We start from the raw sequence: 24,235 nt of genomic DNA on the forward strand, positions 1-24,235 counted from the left end.
CGGGTAGGTTCTTCTAACTTGAGGTGTCTAATGTGGAGCAGGAGCACTGGGGGATAGAGTGCCTGGGGGCTGGCTAGGCCTCTCTCTCTCTCTCCCGGAAGCCGAAGGACCTAACCATGTGGTCTCTGTGTGGCCTACTTTGAACTTCCTCACAGCGTGGCAGCCGCAGGGTCGTCACACTGTTTACATGGCAGCTGGAGGCTTCAGGAGTGAGCATCCCTGTGAGCAAGGCGCAGCCGCGTTGCCTTACATGACCTCGCTTCGGATGCCACGCAGAGCCACATCTATTGTAGTTTATTGGCTACAAGGGAGACAGAAGCCTGTCCAGATCCAAGGGTAGGGGAATTAGAGTCTACTTCCTGATGCGAGGAGGGAAAATGGCAGGTCTGGAGCTCAGAGGAAAGTCAGGGCTGGAGACACAATGCGTGAATGAGTAGCATTTGAGAGGTAATTGAAGCCTTGGGTGTGGATGCTAATGGATGTTAACACCTGAAGAATTCTCTCTGCTTGGCTCTCACAGCCCCTTGGCAGAACTCTGCATCCTTATATAATTATCTAATTTTATAATCCTTATTATAATTATTTTCTGAGTTTGTTCTGTTTTGCTAGGACTATGTGGTCACCTTCCATGAGGGCAGGGACTAAGGCTGTCTTGGCCATGGTGTCCCTGGCCTCTAACACAGTGCCTGGTACACAAAAATTTCCCTCAACTGCTGAAGAGCCACAGCCAGTCTTATCTCTGCTGGAGTCCCTAAAAACAAGGAACACCTGTAGGAACACAAAAGTACCAGAATAATCCCTGGAGAATTCTTTTATGACCCTGAAGTGGAGAAGACCCTTTTAACTATGACACAAAATTCAAGAGCCTTAAAGGAAAAGGTCAGTACATTTGACTTCATGAAAAGAAAAGATATAATCATGGGAAGTAAAAAGACAAATGATAAACTGAAAAAAAATTTCATCTCAACGACAGAAAAGGCAAATTTCATAACACGTAAAGAAGTCCTACGAATAACAAAAAGATTAACAGCCCAATAGAAAAATGGATAAAAGCTAGCAACAGATAGTTCATGGGAAAGGAAAAACAAATGGTCCTTAGCAATCACAACATGAATTCAAGGATGTTAATGGAGGCACAGTTTGTAACAGCAAGAGTCTGGAAATAATGTCAATGTCCACCAACCTAAGAATGGCTAAATAAATTATGGCAAATTCATTCAATGGAAAAATAGTGGTTTAAAAAAAAAAGAATAAAGAAAGACACTGTAAAGAGAATGAAAAAACAAGCCACAGACTTGGAGAAAGTATTTTCAATCATACATCTGATAAAGGATTTGTATCCAGAATACATAAAGAACTCTTAAAACTTAACAATAAGAAAAAAAAGAACCAAAGGAAAAAATGGGCACTGAATGGACACTTCATTGTGCAACTTATAGGGATATATAGGTGTCAAATAAACGTATGAAAAGATGTCATTAGGGAAATGCAAACAAAACGCACACACCCAGTGAGATATGATTACGCACCTATTAGAATAGCTAAAATAAAAATAATAAAAATACACTTACAACACCAAATAGAAGAACGCAGAGCAACAGGAACACTTTTTCATTGCTGATGGAAATGCAAAACCATACAGCCACTTGGAAAGACAGTTTGGCAGTTACTTATAAAGTTAAACATACGCTTGCCACACAACCCAGCAATCCTAGTCCTTGGTATTTACACAAGTGAATTGAAAACTATGGTCAACCTTAAAAACCTTGCACTAATGTTTATAGTAGCTTTATTCATAACAGCCAAATCTGGGAACAACCAAGACGCCCTTCAACAGGTGAATGGATACACAAACAGTGGTACACTCATGCAATGAAACACTACTCAGCAATAGCAAGGAACAGGAACTATGTTCATGGAACAACATGGATGAGTCTTAATTGCATCTCTCTAGGTGAAAAAAACGAAACCCAAAAGCCCACATATTGTTTGCTTCCATTTATATGACATTCTGAAAAAAGGCAAAATTATAGGGACAGAAAACAGATCAGTGGTTGTCAGGGGTTGGAGGAGGGGGAGGTAGTTGACTAAAAGACTACAGAATTTTTAGGTGTTAGGTGACTGAACTGTTCTGTATGCTATTGACATGGACACGTGACTCTGCATTTTCCACAACTTTACTGTATGCAAATGTTTAAAAATCATTAAAGATGTCTTAGGATCTCAAAATGGAATGAAGATCATGACAAATGAATGTCATTGATGGGGATGGGGAAAAAAGGAGCTGACCTAATTAACTTTGGAAAGTGGTATTTTGACTGGAAACTGTAAAGCTAAGGGCAAAAAAAAGCTGCACATAAACTCTGTACTCTACTTGGCAATTTTTTTTCCTCACAGGATGAGAAATTTAAAAGTATTGTGAACTGAATGAAGACAAAATTACAATATATCAAAAACTTGGGGATGCAGTCAAAGCAATACTTAGAGGGAAATTTGTAGTACTAAAACGCTTATATTAGAAAAGCAGAGAAGTCTTAAATCAATAATCTAAGTCTCTACCTTAAGAAACCAGAAAAAGAAGATCAAATGAAACTCAAAGCAAGCAGAAGGAATGAAATAATAAAGATAAGAGCAGATGTCAATCAAATTGAAAGCAGTAAAATAATTGAGAAAATCCATCAAACCAAAAGCTAGTTCTTTGGGGGAAGAAAATCAATAAAACTGATAAACCTCTAGGGACCAGCCCCATGGCCGAGTAGTTAAGTTCGCACCCTCTGCTTCAGTGGCCCAGGGTTTTGCCGGTTCAAATCCTGGGCTCAGATATGGCACCACTCATCAAGCCATGCTAAGGCAGCATCCCACATGCCACAACTAGAAGGACCCACAACTAAAAATACACAACTGTGTATCAGGGGGCATTGGGGAAAAAAAGGAAAAATTAAAATCTTTAAAAAAAAATTGATAAACCTCTAGCCAGACTGATCAAGGAAAAGAAGACAGAAAATCTGTAGCAGATACAGAACTCAGTTTTTGTTAATGAATAGACCACCTCTGGATTCCAGAGGCCTGGAATAAGATAAGGAAGTGATAACAGTATTTGCCTCTGGAGAGAAGGATTGCGTAGCTGGGATGAGGTGGGAAAACAGACTTTTCATTGAAATACCTTCTAGTGTTCTTTTGAATGTGCATATATATTCACCTATTCAAAAGCAAATAAAATGCTTTATATTTTAAAGAAAATGTCTTCATTTGAGAGCTGGTAGTTTTGGGTTTTTATCTCCTCAAAGCACCCATACATAGTTGTGTATCCTAGTTGAAAGTCCTTCTAGTTCTTCTGTGTGGGATGCCTGTCACAGCATGGCTGTGCCTAGATGAGCAGTGCCATGGTCTGTGCCCAGGATGGGAACCAGCGAACCCTAGGCCACCAAAGTAGAACACGTGAACTTAACCACTACACCACCGGGTGGGCCCCAAGAGCTTGTAGTTTTAAAAAGCATATTCATTCATTCATTCATTCAATATTTGGTGCTAATTATTTCCATGCATGTTTACACTTATACTACAAATGAAGGCTTCCTAAAACAATATTGTTTTGTGTATTGTAAAACTTTATATAAATGGTATCACACTATTTGAATTCTTCTATGATTTGTGTTTTTTCCCTCAACATTACATTTTTGGGTGGCTCATCTATATTTATTTATGTAGCTCAGCTTTTTTCATTTTCACTGCTATTTAGCATGCCATCAAATGGGTATCATAATTCTTGATTCAATCGATATGTAATATTGATATTATTCAGACTACACGAGTGGTATTCACCACTGAGCCATGTAGAGTACTATGGTTACATTTCATTTCTTATATAACTCCCCCCCGCCCGGTTATTAATTGCCTTGGTTTTTCACTTTCTTGTGTAACAGGATGTTAATAGGGAGCCAGTTCAGCCTCAGTTTCAGCAGATACTTCCCCATTGCACAGCAATGTAGTCCTGCCACTGAGGCAGGACTTGTAAAAGAGGCGATTAAAAACTGGTTATAGCAGGTTGATTCATAACTGCCAAAACTTGGAAGCAACCAGGATGTCCTTCCGTAGGTGAAAGCATAAATAAACTGTGGTCCATCCAGACAATGGAACATTATTCAGCATTAAAAAGAAATGAGCCATCAAGCCATGAAAAGACATGGAGGAAACTTAAATGCATATTACTAAGTGAAAGAAACCAATCTGAAAAGGCTACATAATGTGTGATTCAACTGTATGACATTCTGGAAAAGGCAAAACTATGGAGACAATTAAAAGATGAGTGGTCATCAGGGGCTGGGGGGAGGGAGGGATGAAGAGGTGGAGCACAGAGGATTTTTAGGGCAGTGAAACTACTCTGTATGATGCCATAATGGTGAATACACGTCATTAAACCTTTGTCCAAACCCATAAAATATACACCACAAAGAATGAACTCTAGTGTAAACTGTGGACTCTGGGTGATAATGATGTGTCAATGTGGGTTCTTTTTTTTTTTTTTTTTGAGGAAGATCAGCCCTGAGCTAACATCCGCTGCCATTCCTCCTCTTTTTGCTGAGGAAGCCTGGACCTGAGCTAACATCTGTGCCCATCCTCCTCTACTTTATATGTGTGACGCCTACCACAGCATGGCTTGCCAAGTGGTGCCATGTCTGCATCCGGGATCCGAACCCGAGAACCCCAGGCCACCAAAGCGGAACATTCGGACTTAACCACTGTGTCACCAGGCCGACCCTTCAATGTGGGTTCTTGATTGTAACAAACGTATCACTCTGGTGGGGGATGTTGATGGTCGCAGAGGCACTGCATGTATGGGAGCAGCGGGGATATGGGAAATCTCTGCACCTTCTGCTCAATTTTGCTGTGAACCTAAAACTGCGCTAAAAAATAAACTCTATTAAATTAAAAAAACAAAAATTTCCAGAGATTAAAGGAGGTGTTTAGAGGGAGCTGGTGATGAGCGGTGACTACACCTCTGCCGATTTGTGGGAAGGGAGGGAGAAGGATGCTTTTCCTTCACCTCAAGCCTAAAGGAGGGTGCTACAGTCAGACCTCTTGAAGAGCTTGACATGTGTCTCCTGAAGCTCAGGTGACACAGTAGGTGGTGTTTGACCCACACTTGAGACGTATAACTGAAAGGGACTCTGGCTGGCTAGCTGCTCTGATGATGGCAGAGAGGAGGGGAGGTGGTGTTCAAGGGTGCATGACAGTGTCCTGAGGACCAGACTGGGCCATGCTGGGCAAACACCAGCTTGGATCTTGTCTAAGAGTTTTGCCCAGAGGTGTGAGGTGATCGCAGCCAAAAGAGGCTGAATGCCTGGGGGCTGAGGGCAGAATTGCAAGTGGCCATCAAATCAAGGGGTCTTCAGGTTGAATGAGGCCCCTCCCATGAAGCAGAGGGCAGGGGTCGGGGAGGGGGGTGGATTGTGTCTCCTAAGTATCACAAAAGCCGAAAGCACCCTGGAGAGGAATCCACTGTACACACCTGCCAAGGTCAGAGAGTGCCCACATGGCCTCTTCTCTCCTGCCTCCACAGCCTTCTATCCTGCAGGAACCAGAGACAGACTCCTGAGTGGAGGAGGGTGGCAGAAGGCCCGGGTAGGAAAATGGAGAAGCCCACCAGGCCCCACTGTCCCACCTCAGGTGGCCAATCCAAAGAAGGCCTAAGTGGCAGATGATTTAACTTTAAATGAACTTGGAGATTTTAACTCTTATTAGAGGCGAATCAAATGAAACTGCCAATATTCAACCATTTATGACTCACAAAAATGGCAATTTCGTATGATTCAGTTTAATGCACGAGAGTGGATTTTTTTAACTACGGAACTGAGACTGTTTGGGGGTTTTAAGTGACTGAGAGAATTTTATTACCTGACTAAAAAAGCCATGAGATTTGCCCTATACTTCCTTCAAGGGTGCCAGGGAAGCACTGGTTTCGCAGAGACAATTTGAACAGGAAAAGAAGGAACTTCACATCCAAGAATAAGCTTGTTTTCTGCCTACACCCCATAGGTCCCATCTGTTCAACAAATTGGCTACACTCAGTTTTCTATGTATTTATCACCAGTGGATCCACAAAATCTCGAGCAGAAATAGAAATCTCCTCTCAATAAATTCAGACACATCAGGCAACCTATAAATTTCTTTTTCTTTTTCTTCTTGGAGACATTCCCTCGTTCTCTGCTCTCCTGCTCTGATTGAGATGGATTCCTCTCCAGACCTGCTGGGCAGCTGGAGCACTGGCACCTCCTTCTGCCTCTTTCCTGGGCTGGATCTCCTGTTTCTTGGATTCTGTGAGTTCCTTTTTCATGGTTTGCTTTCTCACGATCCACTCTTTCTAAGAAAGGGGCATAGAAGAGACATTTTTTTTTTTTTTAAAGATTTTATTTTTTCCTTTTTCTCCCCAAAGCCCCCCGGTACATAGTTGTATATTCTCAGTTGTGTGTCCTTCTAGTTGTGGTATGTGGGACGCTGCCTCAGCGTGGCTTGATGAGCAGTGCCATGTCCGCGCCCAGGATTCGAACCAACGAAACACTGGGCCACCTGCAGTGGAGCGCGCGAACTTAACCACTCGGCCACGGGGCCAGCCCCATAGAAGAGACATTTTTGAGACCTTGCATATCTGGAAACATATTTATTCCATCCTCACACTTCATGGATAATTTGGCTGGGTATGGAATTCTAGGTTAGAAATCATTGTCCTTCAGAACACAGAAGGTTTCTTTCTCATACCAGGGGAAAAATCAGTTTCTTAGGATTTTACATTTAGATGGGAAACCAACTTTTTTCTTTTTCTTTTCTTTTCTTTTTTTTTTTGAGGAAGATTAACCCTGAGCTAACTACTGCCAGTCCTCCTCTTTTTTGCTGAGGAAGCCCATCTTCCTCTACTTTACATGTGGGACGCCTACCACAGCATGGCTTGCCAAGTGGTGCCATGTCCGCACCTGGGATCCAAACTGGCAAACGCTGGGCCGCCGAGAAGCAGAATGTGCGAACTTAACTGCTGCGCCACCGTGCTGACCCCCCAATTTATTTCTTACTTTTTCCCTTCCTTTCTCTGTCTGTCCGTCTCTGTCTCTTTCTCCTCCTCCTTCTCTTTTTTCATCCTCTCCTTCTCTTCGTTCTCTTTCTCTTTCTTCTTCCTGGTGGTGGTGGGGAAAAATTCTACATCACTGGGTTTGCAAACTCTAGCGCTGTCAAACAACACAACATTGTGTTCCTAACACAGACTTGTATTTACATCGCAGGAAAGGAATTTGGCACCCATACTTTGGACTGTATGAATTACCATTAACAGTGAGAACACACTTATATAATCATGTATTGCTTTTCTTGGGTAAAAAATTTGCTTGTTGGGGCCGGCCCCACAGACGAGTGGTTAAGTTTGTGTGCTCCGCTTCAGCGGCCCAGGGTTTCACTGGTTCGCATCCTGGGCACGGACATGGCACCACTCATCAGGCCACATTGAGCTGCGTCCTACATGCTGCAACTAGAAGGACCCACAACTAAAATGTGCAACTATGTACTGGGGGGATTTGGGGAGAAAAAGAAGGAAAAAAAAAAAACGAAGATTGGCAACAGTTGTTAGCTCAGGTACCAATCTTTAAAAAAAAAAATTGGGGGGCTGGCCCCATGGCCGAGTGGCTAAGATCGAGTGCTCCACCGCAGGCGGCCCAGTGTTCGTCAGTTCGAATTCTGGGCGCGGACATGGCACTGCTCATCAAACCATGCTGAGGCGGCGTCCCACATGCCACAACTAGAAGGACCCACAACTAAGAATATACAACGATGTACCAGGGGGCTTTGGGGAGAAAAAGGAAAAAAATAAAATCTAATTAAAAAAAATTTATTTGTATCTTGATAAACAACTTTTCTATCATTCCTAATACTATAACCCTTCCCTTTAATTTTCTCTTTTCTTTATTGAGGTAAAATTCACATATGTAAAATTAACCATTTTACAGTGAATAATTCAGTGGCACTTAGTCCATTCAAAATGTTGACCAACCACTACCTCTATCTAGTTCCAAAACATTTTCATCACTCCAAAAGGAAATCTTGTACCCATTTAGCAGTTACTCTCCATTCTCTCCTCCCTCAAACCTCTTGCAACCACCAATGTGCTCTGTGTTTCTATGGATTTGCCTATTCCATATATTTCATAGAAATGGGATCATACAATACGTGACCTTTGGCGTTTGACTTCTTCCACTCAGCATAGTGTTTCCAAGGTTCATTCACGTTGTAGCATGTCGCCGTACTTCATTCCTTTTTATCCAAATAATACTCCATTGTAGAGATATACCACAATTTGTTTATATAGTCATCTGCTGATGGCTATTTGAGTTGTTTCTACCTTTGGCTACTGTGAATAGTGCCGATATAAACATTTGAGTACAAGGATTTGCTTGAGTACCTGTTTTCAGTTCTTTTGGGTGTATATTTAGGAGTGGAATTGCTGAATCACGTTAGTAACTCTTTGTTTAGCTCTCTGAGGAACTGCCAAGCTGTTTTCCACGGCCACTGAACCATTTTACATTCCCATCGGCAATGTACAAGTGTTCTTTCTCCACATCTTTGCCAACAATTGTTATTTTCCTTTTTTTAAAAATTATAGCCATCCTTGTGGGTGTGAAGTGGTATCTCATTATGGTTTTAATTTGCATTTCCTTAATGACTAATGATGTCGAGCATCTTTTCAGGTGTTTTGGGCCATTTGTATATGTTCTTTGGAGAAATGTCTATTCAAGTCCTTTCCCCATTTTTTAACTGGGTTGTTTTTTAAAAAATATTTAAAGAGCTCTTTATATTTTCTGGTTACTCTCTTTAATTTTTGAGGCTACCTGAATTTTCACTGTTGTATTAATCTGGTAATATGAGTATTACACTATGTGGGAGAAACATTTCTTGCCTAATGATATCCATTTTCACATTTTTTATTGCAATAGAACCCCAGCTTTCTTTCTGGGGTGACTATGTGCCCAGAACAAATGCTATATTTTCTAGTTCCTCTGCCTCGAGATGTGGCCACACTGTTAGGTTAAAGAATTAGACATCCAAGCTGTCCATATTAATTAGACAAATTAGCTGGAAATGTGAGAATGGGGTTTAGGAGAGAGGTTATTCAGCTATGTCCCTGTTGTCCCCTCCCCACTGCCTTCACGCATCACAGTTTGGCATCTGGCTCACATAATATTCCTCATCATCCTGGTGATCTCAGCATTCACAGAGACAGCCAATCCAAGATCCTGGTCATTCAGTTGTAAGACCTTTTCATTTCCAGTGACCTTCTCTTCCATCCCACCTCAGTTATCCCTCCTTATGGCGATACATTGGGTCTTGACATAAAAAATAAATATTCCAAAACGTCGTTCTACATTGCGGTCACAACCCTTCCAGCTCCCGCACTCAATGGCTCACTAAGACTGTTCTTCTGCTTCATCAGGACCCCAGGCTATTTAGCCATCTGCGTTCTCCCCTTTCATCAGCTTCCTCTATCCTTCACGCCCTTCCTTATTCAGCAAGGTCTTATGGTCCATCATTTCAAGAACACTCTTTCCAATACCCTAAACTCCTGTGACAATGTGTATTTTGATTGTACTGTTTATCAAAACCTGAGCTATCTGCTCTGTCAGTGTCTATACTGGAAAACTTACTCGTCTTCCCAAAACCAAACAATAACTCACCTGCGTCTGAACCAATCTTCTTCCTGTTGCCATAGGAGTGGTTGGTGTCTCTCCTATCCAAACCAATCCTTATCTCCTCCTCTCCTTCATACGAATCTTACACTATCAATGATTCATTTTCTTTTCTGGATTCATTTTCTCTTCTGGATTCATATTTAAACGTTAGCTCTCAACTGGATCCCTCCAATCTTTATTTACACATTTTCAAGTCTCTCTTATCTAAAAAACAAAAACAAAACAAACAAAAAATACCTTAGTCCCATTTGCTCTCCAGCTCCAGCCCATTTTCTTCCTTCTCTTCACAGCCAAACTTCTTGAAAAGTAAAACATGTCACTAAATCCACTGGGCATTTTCAGATCTCTTGTTCCCTGATCTTTCACTGGCATTTGACATAGTCCATCACTCCCTTCTAGAAATATGCTCCTCTCTGGGCTTCTGGATCCTACTCTCTTCTAGTTTTTATCCCATTTCTCTGAACACTCCTTTTCTGTCTTTTTAAGTTCTCAAAATGAGATAGGTGAAAGTGTTTTGCAAATCTGAGCATTGTAATTAGTGGAAATCATTAATTTTTTCTTGTTAATCCTATAGAGAAAGGAATGCATATGGAGCAAAGTTAAAAGGCTGACTGGAAAATTAAAGTGATGGTTTTGTTGAAATGGTAGGATATAGGTGTTATCTTTTGTCTTTCTCAAGTTTTCTTTATAGTTTAACAGTGTTTTGTACTGTATATTTTTATTTAGGTATTATTAACATGCACTAATAGTGTTTTAACAATAAATATAAATCAAGCATATTTTTTAGGAAAAAAATCAACTCATAATACTGTTCTAAGAATGTAAATGTTGAATGTAGTATGGTAAAGTTGGTGTGGCCACAGGAGGAAATAAGAACAAGGCTCTTCTTCTTCAAGGAAGAAGTTTATTACATTCATAGGCCCCAGAGAGGGGATCTCTGTGTGCCAGGCAGGGCCACAGGGGAAGCACCAGGTATCGGTCAGATGGCAGAAGACAGGAATGAGGGGAAAGCCTGAGCCAGAGCCTTTACTGGCATTTCTGAGGGAAAGACAAGACAAAGTTTAGGATTGGCTAGTTTGAATAATGTCAGCAGGCTCTGGGCTGTAGGGATGGTCTGTAGTTGTCTGCTACCTGGCCCCGGGATAATTTAGAGCAGGAGAAATATTGGCTTGCTGTGTGAGAGTTAGATAAGGAGGTTGTTGGGACTATAGACTACAGATTGGTTGGTTTGCATATGAAAGATGTGCTCCCAGCTGAGCCCTTAGCTATCTCTAAGAATTGAGTACCCTGGGACCAGCCCGGTAGTACAGCAGTTAAGTTCCCACGTTCCGCTTCTCAGCATCTCAGGGTTCGCCAGTTTGGATCCTGGGTGCAGACATGGCACTGCTTGGCAAAAGTCATGCTATGGTAAGCGTCCCACGTATAAAATAGAGGAAGATGGGCATGGATGTTAGCTCAGGACCAGTCTTCCTCAGCAAAAAGAGGAGGACTGACAGTAGTTAGCTCAGGGCTAATCTTCCTCAAAGAAAAAAAAAAAAATTGAGTACCCTGGGAAGAGCAGCATGTGCCCTACCAACAAGCTTTTTAAGATGTCAAAATATCATAAAATACAGGGAAAAAACACGATTAATACAGCACCTTTCAGAGAAGTGCATTACTCTTTTAGATGTTGACCTGATATTTTCCATCAAATATGAGAGGGAAGGATAATGCTTAGACACAAGGCATGAAGCAAGCATATTACCTCACAGCTACAGCTGTTGCATGCCTGGATCAAAGACTATGACAGGATTGTCTAGATTAAATGTCCTCTATGTTTAAAAGAATAACATTACCCAAGGCCAACAAGGTATGCCAGTGAAGGAAAAGCTTTTGAAGGGTGTGGGCATGAACTGTGCTTGTGAAGGGGACCAGCCGGCTTGACAAGTTTTTGTTTATAAGCCTTAGGAGAATGCAAAAGGAAGTAACTGCCAGTGTGGTGGGAGTCCCTTGGTTTTCATCAGCGTTTTTAGGAGGAAAGAGGAAGAATCATAGCTCAGTTAATGTGATAAAGGGTTGTCATGGTAAGGAGCTCAGGGTTTGATTTTAGATGGACTTGGGTGCAAATCCTGCATCGGCCACTCATTGGTTTCTTTGGACAAGTCAGCTAACGATAATAAATAAGATTTATGGAGCACTAACTATGTGTTGGACACTCTTTTAAATGCTTTGCATATATTAATTAATTTAACCCCCACAACAGTTTTCTGAGGTAGGTATTATAATTTCCTCCATTTTATGGACGCAGAAACTGAGGCACAGAGTAAAGCCACTTGCCCAAGATCAACGTACATTTATTAAGTGGAGGAGCTGTTTCCAACAGAACCTTCCGTATATCTCATATCCTTCCAGTAATTTCTTGTTCCTGCTTGAATTAGCTAGAGCTGGTTTCTGTCGCTTGCAATCAAAGAACGCTAAGTGAGGCAATAAATTACAGGGTTCTTTATGTATGTTATCATACGTGTATAAAAAATTTAGCGCCAAATAAACAGTAGATATTATTCATATTCAATGAGATGCAGTCATGCCTCGCTTAACAACAGGGACACGCTCTGACAAATGCATCATAAGGCAATTTTGTCATTGTGCAAACAACACAGAGTGTACTTACCTGGCATAGCCTACTACGCACCTAGGCTATACGGTACAGCCCCCCATCGCTCTTAGACTACGAGCCGATACAGCATCCTACACTGAATACTGTGGGCAACCGTAACACAATCATGAGTATTTGTGTATCTAAACATAGAAAAGGTACAGTAAAAATACAGTATAAAAGATAAAGAAATGGTAGAACATGTAGGGCACTTACCATGAAAGGAGCTTGCAGGACTGGAAGTTGCTCTGGGTGAGTCAGTGAGTGAGTGGTGGGTGGACGTGAGGCCTGGGACATTATGGGACACGACTTTAGACTTGATAAACACTGTATGCTTAGGCTACACTAAAATTCATTAAAAAATATTTTTCTTTCTTTAATAATAAATTAACCTTAGCTTACTGTAACTTTTTTACTTTATAAACTTTTAAATATTTTTAAATTTTTTGTCTCTTTTGCAATAACACTTCCCGTAAAACACAAACACGCTGTATAGCTGTACAAAAATATTTTTTTCTTTACATCCTTATTCTTTGAGTTTTTTTCTATTTAAAAGCTTTTTTTTACTTTAAAAATTCTTTTTGTTAAAAACTAAGACAAAAACACATGCATTAGCCTAGGCCCACACAGAGTCAGGGTCATCAATATCACCGTCTTCCACCTCCACACCTTGTCCCACCCGAAGGTCTTCAGGGGCAATAACACACATGCAGCCGTCATCTCCTGTGACAACAATGCCTTCTTCTGGAATAGCTCCTGAAGGACCTGCCTGAGGCTCTTCTCGAGGAGGTGTCACTCTTCAGAAATATGTCCATGGTGGTTTGCTTGGTTTGTTTCTTTTTTTTTTTTTTAAAGATTTTATTTATTTATTTATTTATTTTCCTTTTTCTCCCCAACGCCCCCCGGTACATAGTTGTATATCCTTCGTTGTGGGTCCTTCTAGGTGTGGCATGTGGGACGCTGCCTCGGCGTGGTTTGATGAGCAGTGCCATGTCCGCGCCCAGGATTCAAACCAACGAAACACTGGGCCACCTGCAGCGGAGCGCTCGAACTTAACCACTCGGCCACCGGGCCAGCCGCCTGGTTTGTTTCTTTTTTTCATCATAGATGTGCTTGTAACCAGATAATGCACCATGAATGTTCCTCTCTATTAATGAAAATCTGTTGTGCTGGGGTCCACGTTTACAAACTTTTTAAGGAGCTTGTTGAGGTCTGCAAAAGCTTCTGCTAAACCCTTCACTGTGAATTTTCTTGAGGGTTCTTCTTTTTCTTCTCCTGTAGTTTCCTCTTTTCTATCCTCTTCTTCAGCTAAGCGTTCCTGTCCCAGTTCCAACAACTCCTCATCAGTAATTGCTCAGGAACCACCTCCAGGAGCTCCTCAATGTCATCCGCATCCACACCCAGGTTAAAGCTGTTGGCCATTTCAACCACAGCCTTCTTGATTTTTGCAACCTCTTCATCATCGGCAAATCCTTTCAAGTCATGGATGAACGTCTTGAGTGTCTTCTTCCAGAGGCCATTCATACACTCCTTGGTGACATCACCCCAAGCCCAAGCAAGGTTCTTGATGCAAAGATGTTGTAATCCTTCCAGAGTTGCATCGGTGTCTTCTCAGTATCTTCCTCAGTTGCAGCAATAGCCTGGGCAAAGGTCCTCCTCGGGTAGTAGGCCTTAAAAGCTGCTGTAACTCCTTGATCCATTGGTTGAATCAAAGAGGTGGTGTTTGGAGGCAGAAACATCACTTTGATATTGGGATGAAGATCACTAATAAATGGAGGCTCTCTGGGAGCATTATCAACAATAAGCAAAATTTGAAAGGCACATTATTCTCCAAACAGTACTTCTCCATTTCGCTGGCACAGCGATTCAGGAGGGCATCTTGGAAGAGGAGGCAGGTCATCCATGACTTCTTACTGCTCCTGTAGTACACTGGCAGTGTGTGCTTACTGATATGTTTGAAAGCCCTGGGGTTCGCACTGTGCCAGATCACAAAGGGTTTCAATTTGTAGCCTGCAACATTGCCCCCAAGCAAGACTGTTGTCCTGTTCTCAAAAGCCTGGGAACCTGGCATTGACCTGGCCCCTTACGGACGGAAGTCCTCTCAGGCATCTGCTTTCAGAATAGGGAGGTTTCATCCATATTGAATATTTGCTCTGGCAAGTGATTTTCCTCCACAATCAGCTTATCTAGAGTTTCCAAAAATTCTCCAGCTGCCTTCACATCAGCACTCGCAGACTCACCCTCACTTTCACATTACGTAATGAGTAATGATTCCTGAACCGTTTAAACCACCCAGAGCTGGCAGTAAATTCAACATCATAGTCTGGTCCAGCCTTTTCTTTCAACATTGCAGACAAATTTTTCGCTTGGGCTACGATCATCATGGTGCTGAGACAGACACACTTCTGTGTCTGGTCTTGAATCCAGGTCATTAGAAGTTTCTCCATGTCTGGTATGGGCCCTTCTTGAATTTTTGTTAGTCTCGTTGCCTTCAATGAAGCAGATCCTTTAACAGCTTCTTTAACAAGAGCGTAGCTATGGGGGAACGGGACAAGCCTGGCTGGTGAGCAATAACCATCACTGATTTTCCACCTTCATAGTCCTTAATCACTTTTTTTTTTCAGGAAGATCAGCCCTGAGCTGACATCTGCTGCCAATCCTCCTCTTTTTGCTGAGGAAGACTGGCCCTGAGCTAACATCCATGCCCATCCTCCTCCACTTTATACGTGGGACACCTGCCACAGCATGGCTTGACAAGTGGTGGGTAAGTCCACACTTGGGATCCGAACCAGCGAACCTGGGGCCACCAAAGTGGAACGTGCGAACGTAACCGCTGCACCACTGGGCTGGCCCCTTAATCACTTTTAATTTCATTTCCAGGTCAATCACTCAACGTGGCCTCTTACTGGCAACATTAGCAGTGGATTTTGTACGCTTAGGGGCCATGACGAACAAAACAACCCAAGATTAAATCAAGCACAAGAGAAAATGATGCAATCAAGAGATGTGGTAATGTGAAATGTATGAGGCTGCTGCCAACGTAACACAGCATATACTGTTTCACAGTGAATTTTTTTTTAATAGTAGAAATGATGACGATTTTTAGGCTGCTTAATTTTAAAACGGCTTATGATGAGGATTTTTAGGCTGGTTAGTTTTAAAACTACAGATGAGATTCAGGCTCCAAGGAGTGAAATTTGTTTGCCCCTTTGTTGGGAAACATTTACATTTCCAAGGAAAACCTCTATCTGTGAAGATGCCTCCCTTCTGTGCCAGGAAGAAGGGGGATGACCTTATCTCTAGAGGCTCCTGATCAATGCCAGAGGCAAGAACTTGAGTTGTTTACTGTCTGGCAACCTCATGTAACTGCCCCCCCCCCACCCCCCAACAAATCCTCCTTTGTCTTTAGCTAAGGATAATATTCAAGGGGTGACTTCTGCCATTTACTCAATCCGGTTTGATTCTTATCTAAAAGTTGTGGGACCGCCAAATGACCAGACCCCACCTGCACTGATACCATTTTAACTTTTTTTTCATGTTCTTTCCTTTGTCTTGTGAAGAGATGACTCACGTACCCATGCCTTATAAAATTAGCCCTAACCCTCAACTCGGGGCAGCAGCAGGAGCTCTGACTGCCCGTGGGTCTTGTCCCCACGCACCAGCTCTGCCTGCCCATGGGCTCTGTCCCCATGCCAGCGGGGGCAGCAGAAGCGGCGGCAGCAGAAGCTCTGACTGCCCATGGGTCCTGTCCCCATGTTACACTATTCTCTAAATAAAAGAGCACTACTGCCAGATCTTAAGAGTCTAAGAAATCTTTCTTTCGACTCCTTGGCTCACCGACCCCGCATCAGAAAGAGTACACTCTAAAATAACAGTAAAAAGTATAGTATATTAAATACATAAACCAGTAACATAGTCGTTTATTATCATTATCAAGTATTTTGTAGTGCACATAATTGTGTGTGCTCTGCTTTCGTACAACTGGCGGCGCAGTAGGTTTGTTTACTCCAGCTTCACCACAGGCTCCTGAGTCATGAGTTGCACTATGATGCCACGGTGGCTGCAACATCACTAGGTGACAGGAATTTTTCAGCTCCATTATAATATACAAGACCACTGTCATACATGTGGTCCATTGTCAGCATGCGGTGCACGACTGTCTAAGGAAGATTGTAAAATGAAGAGAAGATTAATGTTAAAGTAAGTTAATTGGAAATTGGTCTACGAATTTTTTTTAAAGAATCTCAAACTTACAAAAAAGTTGTAAATACGGTTCTGATCTTTGTTTTCGTCCTGAACCCTTTAAGTAAATGCTATCTTGATTCCTCATCGCCCCCAAATACTTTAGTGTGTATTTCCTACAACAAGGACTGTCTTCTATGTGATACAACCATCCAAATAAGAAAATTAATATGCTACAGTGCTATATCATCTAACCCTCAGACCCCTTTCAAGTTTTGCCAGTGTGTCCAATAATGTCCTTTGCAGCAAAAAGATGTTTGCATTCAGATTGTCCTGTCTCTTTAGTCTCTTTCAAGCTGGAATAGCTCTTCAGTGTTCCCTTCACCTTCTCGTCACGACGCTTTTGAAGACTGCAGGCCAATTATTTTGTAGCATGTTCCTCCATTCAGGTTAAGTGAGTATGCTTCCCTGACCACACGCCCCTATCTCTCTTATCAACCTGCCTTCTTTTCTTCATCTCACTTATCACCTGTCTGTACTGGTTGACAACCTAGAAGAGTGTGCCCTTGGGCCAGTTCCTTTACCTCCCTGTGCTTCAGTTTCCTCACCTGCAAATGGCGATACAATAGCATCAAAAGGAAGGTTACATTTCAAATTCATGAGAAAGGTTGGCTCTGGGGAGGGACGTGAAAGGGAATGAGATGGCAATGTCCCCAGTGTCTGTCTTTGTCCCAAAGCCTGGAACAAAGTATGAGCTAAATAAATATTTGTGGAATTAATGAAAATATTATGTTAGTAAGCTGATCTTGAGTTGGTGCCACTGTTTAGTAGTAGAATATTGCTCAATATTAATTATTGAGTAGGGGCCAGCCCCGAGGCCAAGTGGTTAAGTTCGTGTGCTCTGCTTCGGCGGCCCAGGGTTTTGCTGGTTTGGATCCTGGGTGCAGGCAGACACAGCACTGCTCATCAAGCCATGCTGTGGTGGCGTCCCACATACCACAACTAGAGGGGCCTACAGGTGATGAAGATCAAGGCTGCCCCAGGGAGAAAAGCCCAAGGCGTCCTGCCCTACATACCCATCTACATGTCCTCTGGGAAGGAGAGGATGTCCTGATCTGATCCCACCTGATTCTTATCTAAAGTTATAGGACCACCCAATAACCAGACCCCACCTGCACTGATACCATTTTAATGACTTTTTTACATAATCTTTCCTTTGTCTTATAAAGAGATAACTCGAATACCTATGCCTTAAATTTTTCCCTACCCTCAACCCATGCCTGCAGCTCTTACTGCCCATGAGTCCTGTCCCCATGCTATTCTCTGAATAAAGGAGCACTGCTATCAGATCTTGAGAGTCCAAGACATCTTTCGACTCCTCTCACCGAGCCTGCATCACAGATAGATTATACAACTATGTACTGGGGAGCTTTAGGGAGAAGAAGAAAAAGAAATAAAAAAAAAAGATTGGCAACAGATGTTAGCTCAGGGCCAATCTTTAAAAAAAAGGATTATTGAGTAACGTCTACTTTGACTCTCTGAGAATAAAATCAGTTGGAAACTCTCTGCTTTGAACTGGGGGCAGGGGGATACTGGGTTCTCCTAAATACAGCTAAAGTTCTGGGGCTCATGTCAGCCTCCCAAGAAGAAAAATAAGAAATCTTTCTTTCCTTTATGCCAGTCTGGTCTTCCTAGACTCTGGTTTGGGGAGGAGATAAGAAATTGGGTGAGGATGGTGAGGAGGAGGGTGGAAGTGAGGCGTGGGATTTTATAAGCATGCGCAGCAAATCTCCAAAGCTCTCAACATCTTTGACCTCCAAGGATCTCGGAGGACTTGCTCACTCTTGGGCAAGGCTGTCAAGATTTCCACATCTACCCAGATCTTGCCAATTGCAAATCATTTCGGGGAATTAAGATGTGAGGGCAGCCTGGCTTTGGCCCCATCTAATCAATATTTAATGAGGCTGCAGCCCCTGGGGCCCCATGTGTGGTGCAGGGAGATGCACAACACTCATGGAACACAGTCTAGAGGCAAGGATTGAGGCAAGTATACGTAAGTCAGTGCCAAAAACGCCTTGTGCCACGACAAGTCCACACAGATCATCGTGGTATTCTGGGGAGAACAAGATCTTATCTGTAGGAGGAGAGAGTCCTGACGGGGTTGATAAAGGAAGCTGCATTTCCAGGTCTGTTTCCTTGGGAACACTGCACAAGCCCTCCTGGAGAGCAGATGCGTTTCTTTAAAAATTGCCTCAGCTCTTGGTATGCCATTTTACCACTTCTTTTATTCATATTGTGTTTTCCCCCTCAAACTGGGAAGAGTGGCAATGCTTTTTTTTCCCCTCTAATTATAAATATCTGGTCAGTTTTTCAAAAATCTATAGAGATATATATAGAGAGACAGAGACAGGGAGAACGTGAGAGGGAGAGAGGGAAATGTCCTATAAGGAACTGGCTCATGCGACTATGGAACTGGCAAATCCAGAACCCGTAGGGCCGATGTCCTGGTTTGAGTCTAAAGGCTGGAGGGTGCTGTCGAGTCAGGAGGAGCTGATGCTCCCGTCTGTGAAGACCATCAGGCAGGAAGATTCTCTCTTCCACAGGGAAAGGTCAGTGTTTTTTTTCTACTCGGGCCCACAACTGATCGGACGAAGCTCCTTCAGCATGGAGGGCAATCTGCGCTACTCAATATAGTGATTTAAATGTTAATCTCATGCGAAAACTCTCTCACAGAAACACCCAGAATAATGTTTGACCAACATCTGGGCATCTTGTGGCCCAGTCAAGTTGACACATATGATTAACCCTCACACTGACCAATACACAACTCTCTGACTGGATTTAGTTGCTCATCTTCAACTCAAAGCAGTAGCTTCGCCCCTTCCCATGGTCGGGACTCCACAGCCCCACATAAACATTAGGCCACACCCTTCTCATAACCTTGAGGCCAACACCTCTATTGCTTTCTCCTCTGGGTCTCTTCAGTTTAAGCTTCCTTGGTGGGCCTGAAATTCAGTTTCCCCTCTTTGAGTTGGTGAGTCCACAACAGCAACAAGCACAAAATATCAATTATTTTCTTAATAACTCATCCATATTTCATACATAAAAATGGAATCATATCACACAGATTGTTTTATAATCTGTTATCTTAAGATATCTTAGATAATATCCTATGTCAGTGTAAATGGAGCTACATATATTGTAAGGGTTACGGTACTCCATTGTAGGAATATACCAGAATTGAGGGAACTATTTCTTTATTGTTACACAGTAGGGTCATTTACAAGCTTTTCACCATGAGAAATAGTTCTTTGACGGGCCTTCCCTGTGGCTGAGTGGTTAAGTTCATGTGCTCTGCTTGGGTGGCCCAGGGTTTCGCCGGTTCAGATCCTGGGCACAGACCTAGCACTGCTCATCAAGCCATGCTGAGGTGGCATCCCACATAGCACAACCACAGGGACCTACAACTAGAATATATAACTATGTACTGGGGGGCTTTGACGAGAAGAAGAAAGAAAGAAGATGATTGGCAATAGAAGTTAGCTCGGGTGCCGATCTTTGAAAAAAAAAGAAATAGTTCTTTGATGTACTGTGTGCAAATGTTTGGATATATAGTTTTTGGCTAACATATCAGTCAAAGTTCAGTTATGAGACAGAAACTATACCAGTTTTTTTAGGCAGATTAGCCCTGAGCTAACATCTGCTGCCAATCCTCCTCTTTTTGCTGAGGAAGACTGGTCCTGGGCTAACATTCGTGCCCGTCTTCCTCTACTTTATATGTGGGATGCCTGCCACAGCATGGCTTGACAAGCAGTGCCATGTCCATACCCGGGATCCGAATTGGTGAACCCCGGAGCGCCAAAGCAGAACGTGTGCACTTAACTGCTATCCTACCGGGCCGGCCCCTATACTAGTTATTTTTATTTTTATTTTTTTTGTGAGAAAGATTGGACCTGAGCTAACATCTGTTGCCAATCCTCCTCTTTTTGCTTGAGTAAGATTGTCACTGAGCTAACAGCTGTGCCAGTCTTCCTCTACTTTATGTGGGACGCCACCAGAGCGTGGCTTGACGAGTGGTGCTGGGTCTGCACCCGGATCTGAACCTGCAAACCCTGGGCTGCCAAAGCGGAGCGCACGAACTTAACCACAATACCACCAGGCTGGCCTGCTATACTAGTCATTTTAACAGAGAAAATTTAATGTAAAGAATTGGTAAGGATCCCAAATAGTCAAAGCAATCTTGAGAAGGAAGAACAAAGAAGAAGAAGAGAGACAGAAAGAAGAGCAAAGTTGGAGGCATCACACTTCCTGATTTTAAACTACATTACAAAGCTATAATAATCAACACAGTATGGTATTGGCATAAAAATAGACACACAGATCAATGGAACAGAATAGAGAGCCCAGAACTACACCCATGCATATAAGGTCAACTAATTTATGAAAAATGAGCCAAGAATACACAATGGAGAAAGGACAGTCTCTTCAATAAATGGTGTTGGGAAAACTGGACAGCCATATGCAAAAGAATGAAACTGGACCACTATCTTACGCCATACACAAAAATTAACTCAAAATGGATTAAAGACTTGAACATAAAACCTGAAACCATAAAACTCCTGGAAGAAAATACAGGCAGTAAGCTCCCTGACATTGGTCTTGGCGATGATTTTTTGGATTTGATACTAAAAGCAAAGGCAACAAAAGCAAAAATAAATAAGTGAGACTACATCAAACTTAAAAGCTTCTGCACAGCAAAGGAAACCATCAACAAAATCAAAAGGTAACCTAGCAAATGGGAGAAAACATTTGCAAATAATGTATCTGATAAGGGGTTAATATACAAAATAATAACGAACTCATAGAACTCAATAGCAAAAAAAGAACAATCTGATTTAAAAATGGGTAAAGGATATGAATAGACATTTCTCCAAAGAAGACACACAGATGGCTGACAGCTGCCTGAAAAGGTACTCAACATCACTAACATCAGGGAAATGCAAATCAAAACCACAGGAAAATAGCAGCTCATACCTGTTAGAATGGCTATCACCAAGAAGGCAAGAAATAACAACTGTTGGTGAGGACTGGAGAAAAAAGGAACCCTTGTGCACTGTTGGTGGAATGTAAATTGGTGCAGCCACGATGGAAAACAGTATGGAGGTTCCCCAAAAATTAAAAATAGGATTACCATATGATCCAGCAATCCTACTTCTGGGTATTTACCCAAAGGAAACAAAAACACTAACTGGAAAAGATATCTGAACCCCCATGTTCACTGCAGTATTAACAACAGCCAAGACAGGGAAGCAACCTAAGTGTCCACTGACAGATGAACAGATAAAGAAGATGTGATATATAGGCCAGCCCGGTGGCGTAGTGGTAAAGTTCACATGCTCATTTTGGCAGCCTGGGGTTCGCCAGTTCACATCCCAGGTGTGGACCTACCCATCACTTATCAAGTCACGCTGTGGCAGGCATCGCACATATAAAGTAGAGGAAGATGGACACAGTGTTAGCTCAGGGCCAGCCTTCCTCAGCAAAAAGAGGATAATTAGTGGCAGATGTTAGTTCAGGGATAATCTTCTTTAAAAAAGAAAATACGATATATAGACACAGTGGAATGTTATTTAGCCATTAAAAAGAAGGAAATCTTGCCATTTGCAACAATATGGATACACCCTGAGGGCATTATGCTAAGTGAAATTAGTAAGATACACACAAATACCATATGACCTCACTTATATGTGGAATCTAAAAAAAAAAAGCCACCCCCCAAAAACTGAACTCATAGAGATTGGTGGTTGCCAGAGGCAGGAGGAGTTGGAACAGAAAAATGAGTGAAGGTGGTGATAAGGTACAAACTTCTAGTTAAAAAATAAATAAGTTGGGCCAGCCCAGTGGAGTGGCATAGTGGTTATGGTCAGACACTCTGCTTTGGCAGCCTGAGGTTTGCCAGTTTGGATTGCTGATTTGGATCTTGGGCATGGACCTATACACTGCTCAGCAAGCCATGCCAAGCCGGCATCTCACACACAAAATAGAGGAAGACTGGCACAGATGTTAGCTCGGGGACAATCTTCCTTGCCAAAAAAAGAAAAAAATTTATGGGAATGTAATATACAGCATGGTGACTATAGTTAATACTACTATGTTGTATATTAGAAAGTTGCTAAGAGAGTAAATCTTAAAAGTTTTCATCACAAGAAAAGAAAATTTGTAAGCGTGTGTGGTGATGGATGTTAACTAGACTTATTGTGGTGACCATTTTGCAATATGTACAAATAACAAATCATTATGTCGTACACCTGAAACTAATATAATGTTGTATGTCGAATATATCTCAATTAAAAAAAAGAGGCCGGCCCGGTGGTGCAGTGGTTAAGTGTGAACGTTTCGGCTTTGGCAGCCTGGGGTTCACCGGTTCAGATCCCGGGTGTGGACATGGCACTGCTTGGCAAGCCATGCTGTGGTAGGCGTCCCACATATAAAGTAAAGGAAGATGGGCATGGGTGTTAGCTCAGGACCAGTCTTCCTCAGCAAAAAGAGGAGGACTGGCAGTAGTTAGCTCAGGGCTAATCTTCCTCAAAAAAAAAAAAAAGAAAAAAAAGAATTAACCAGATGAATTAGCCATTTATTTCTACATAACAAATTACCTCCAAAACTTAGTGGCTTAAAACAAATATCTATTACCTTGTAGTTTCCGTGGGTGAGGAATTCAGAAGTTGTGTGGCTGCAGGGTTCCGGCTCAGGGTTTCTCATGAAGGTGTGGTCAATATGTCAGCTGCACCCCTCTGAAGGCCTGACTGGGGCTGGAGGATCCACTTTCAGGATGGCTCCCTTACAACACAGAGGCCTCAGTTTCTTACTGGCCGTTGGCAGGAGGCCTCAGTTCCTCATGATGTGGGCCTCACTGTAGGCTGCTTGAGTGTCTCAACATATGGCAGCTGACTTCTTCCAAAGCATATGATTCAAGAAAGAGAGCAAGATGAAAGCCACTGTATTTGTTATGAACTCCACCACTGTCACCATACGCTATTCTTTAGAAGCAAGCCACTAAATACAGCCTACCCTCAAGAGGAGAATTAAGCTCCGCCTCTTGAAGAAAGGAAATCAAAGAATTTGTGGACATATTTCAAAACCACCATACCAGGTGCTGAAAACTTCAAAAGCAAAAGGGAACACTAAGTATTACGGGGGGGGGGGGGGGGGGGTAATTGCAGGAAGCAGCCCAAGAGCTGGGGGAACAAAGGGAAGAGGCTGGAATGATTAAAACTGAGAAATTTAGAGAAGGGATCCTACGCAGCTGAAGCTCAGAGCTCCACAGAGACACCAACCAACCAGATGTCTCTGAGCTCAGAGGAAGTTCCCAGGGGTCTGAGACCCGAGCTATGGTGGAGGAGGTGTTGCTCAGTGGTCGCTGGTGCTCTGAGTGGCTGCAAAGAAGCTGGTTCTGTGAGCATTAAAAAGAAAAATAAACTGCAGGGCCGGCCCGGTGGCGCAGTGGTTAAGTGTGCACATTCTGCTTTGGCGGCCTGCGGTTTACCGGTTTGGATCCCGGGTGCGGACATGGCACTGCTCATCAAGCCATGCTGTGGCAGGCGTCCCACATATAAAGTAGAGGAAGACGGGCATGGATGTCAGCTCAGGGCCAGTCTTCCTCAGCAAAAAGAGGAGGATTGGCGGCAGATTT

General features: G+C 42.6%; 1 long non-coding RNA gene across 1 annotated transcript; it reads right to left on the bottom strand.

The window, feature by feature from the left end:
- Positions 1-1,295: 1,295 nt before the first annotated feature.
- On the bottom strand, positions 1,296-23,704 carry LOC111770026 (uncharacterized). The gene is made up of 5 exons (XR_011430586.1): positions 23,236-23,704; positions 12,577-12,648; positions 9,711-9,929; positions 7,065-7,166; positions 1,296-6,361 (listed from the first exon to the last, which is right to left on the bottom strand). It is a non-coding gene; the product is annotated as an uncharacterized lncRNA (long non-coding RNA).
- Positions 23,705-24,235: the final 531 nt, after the last annotated feature.

Source organism: Equus caballus, chromosome 22, assembly GCF_041296265.1.
Source record: "Equus caballus isolate H_3958 breed thoroughbred chromosome 22, TB-T2T, whole genome shotgun sequence".
In the NCBI taxonomy this organism is placed as follows: domain Eukaryota; kingdom Metazoa; phylum Chordata; class Mammalia; order Perissodactyla; family Equidae; genus Equus; species Equus caballus.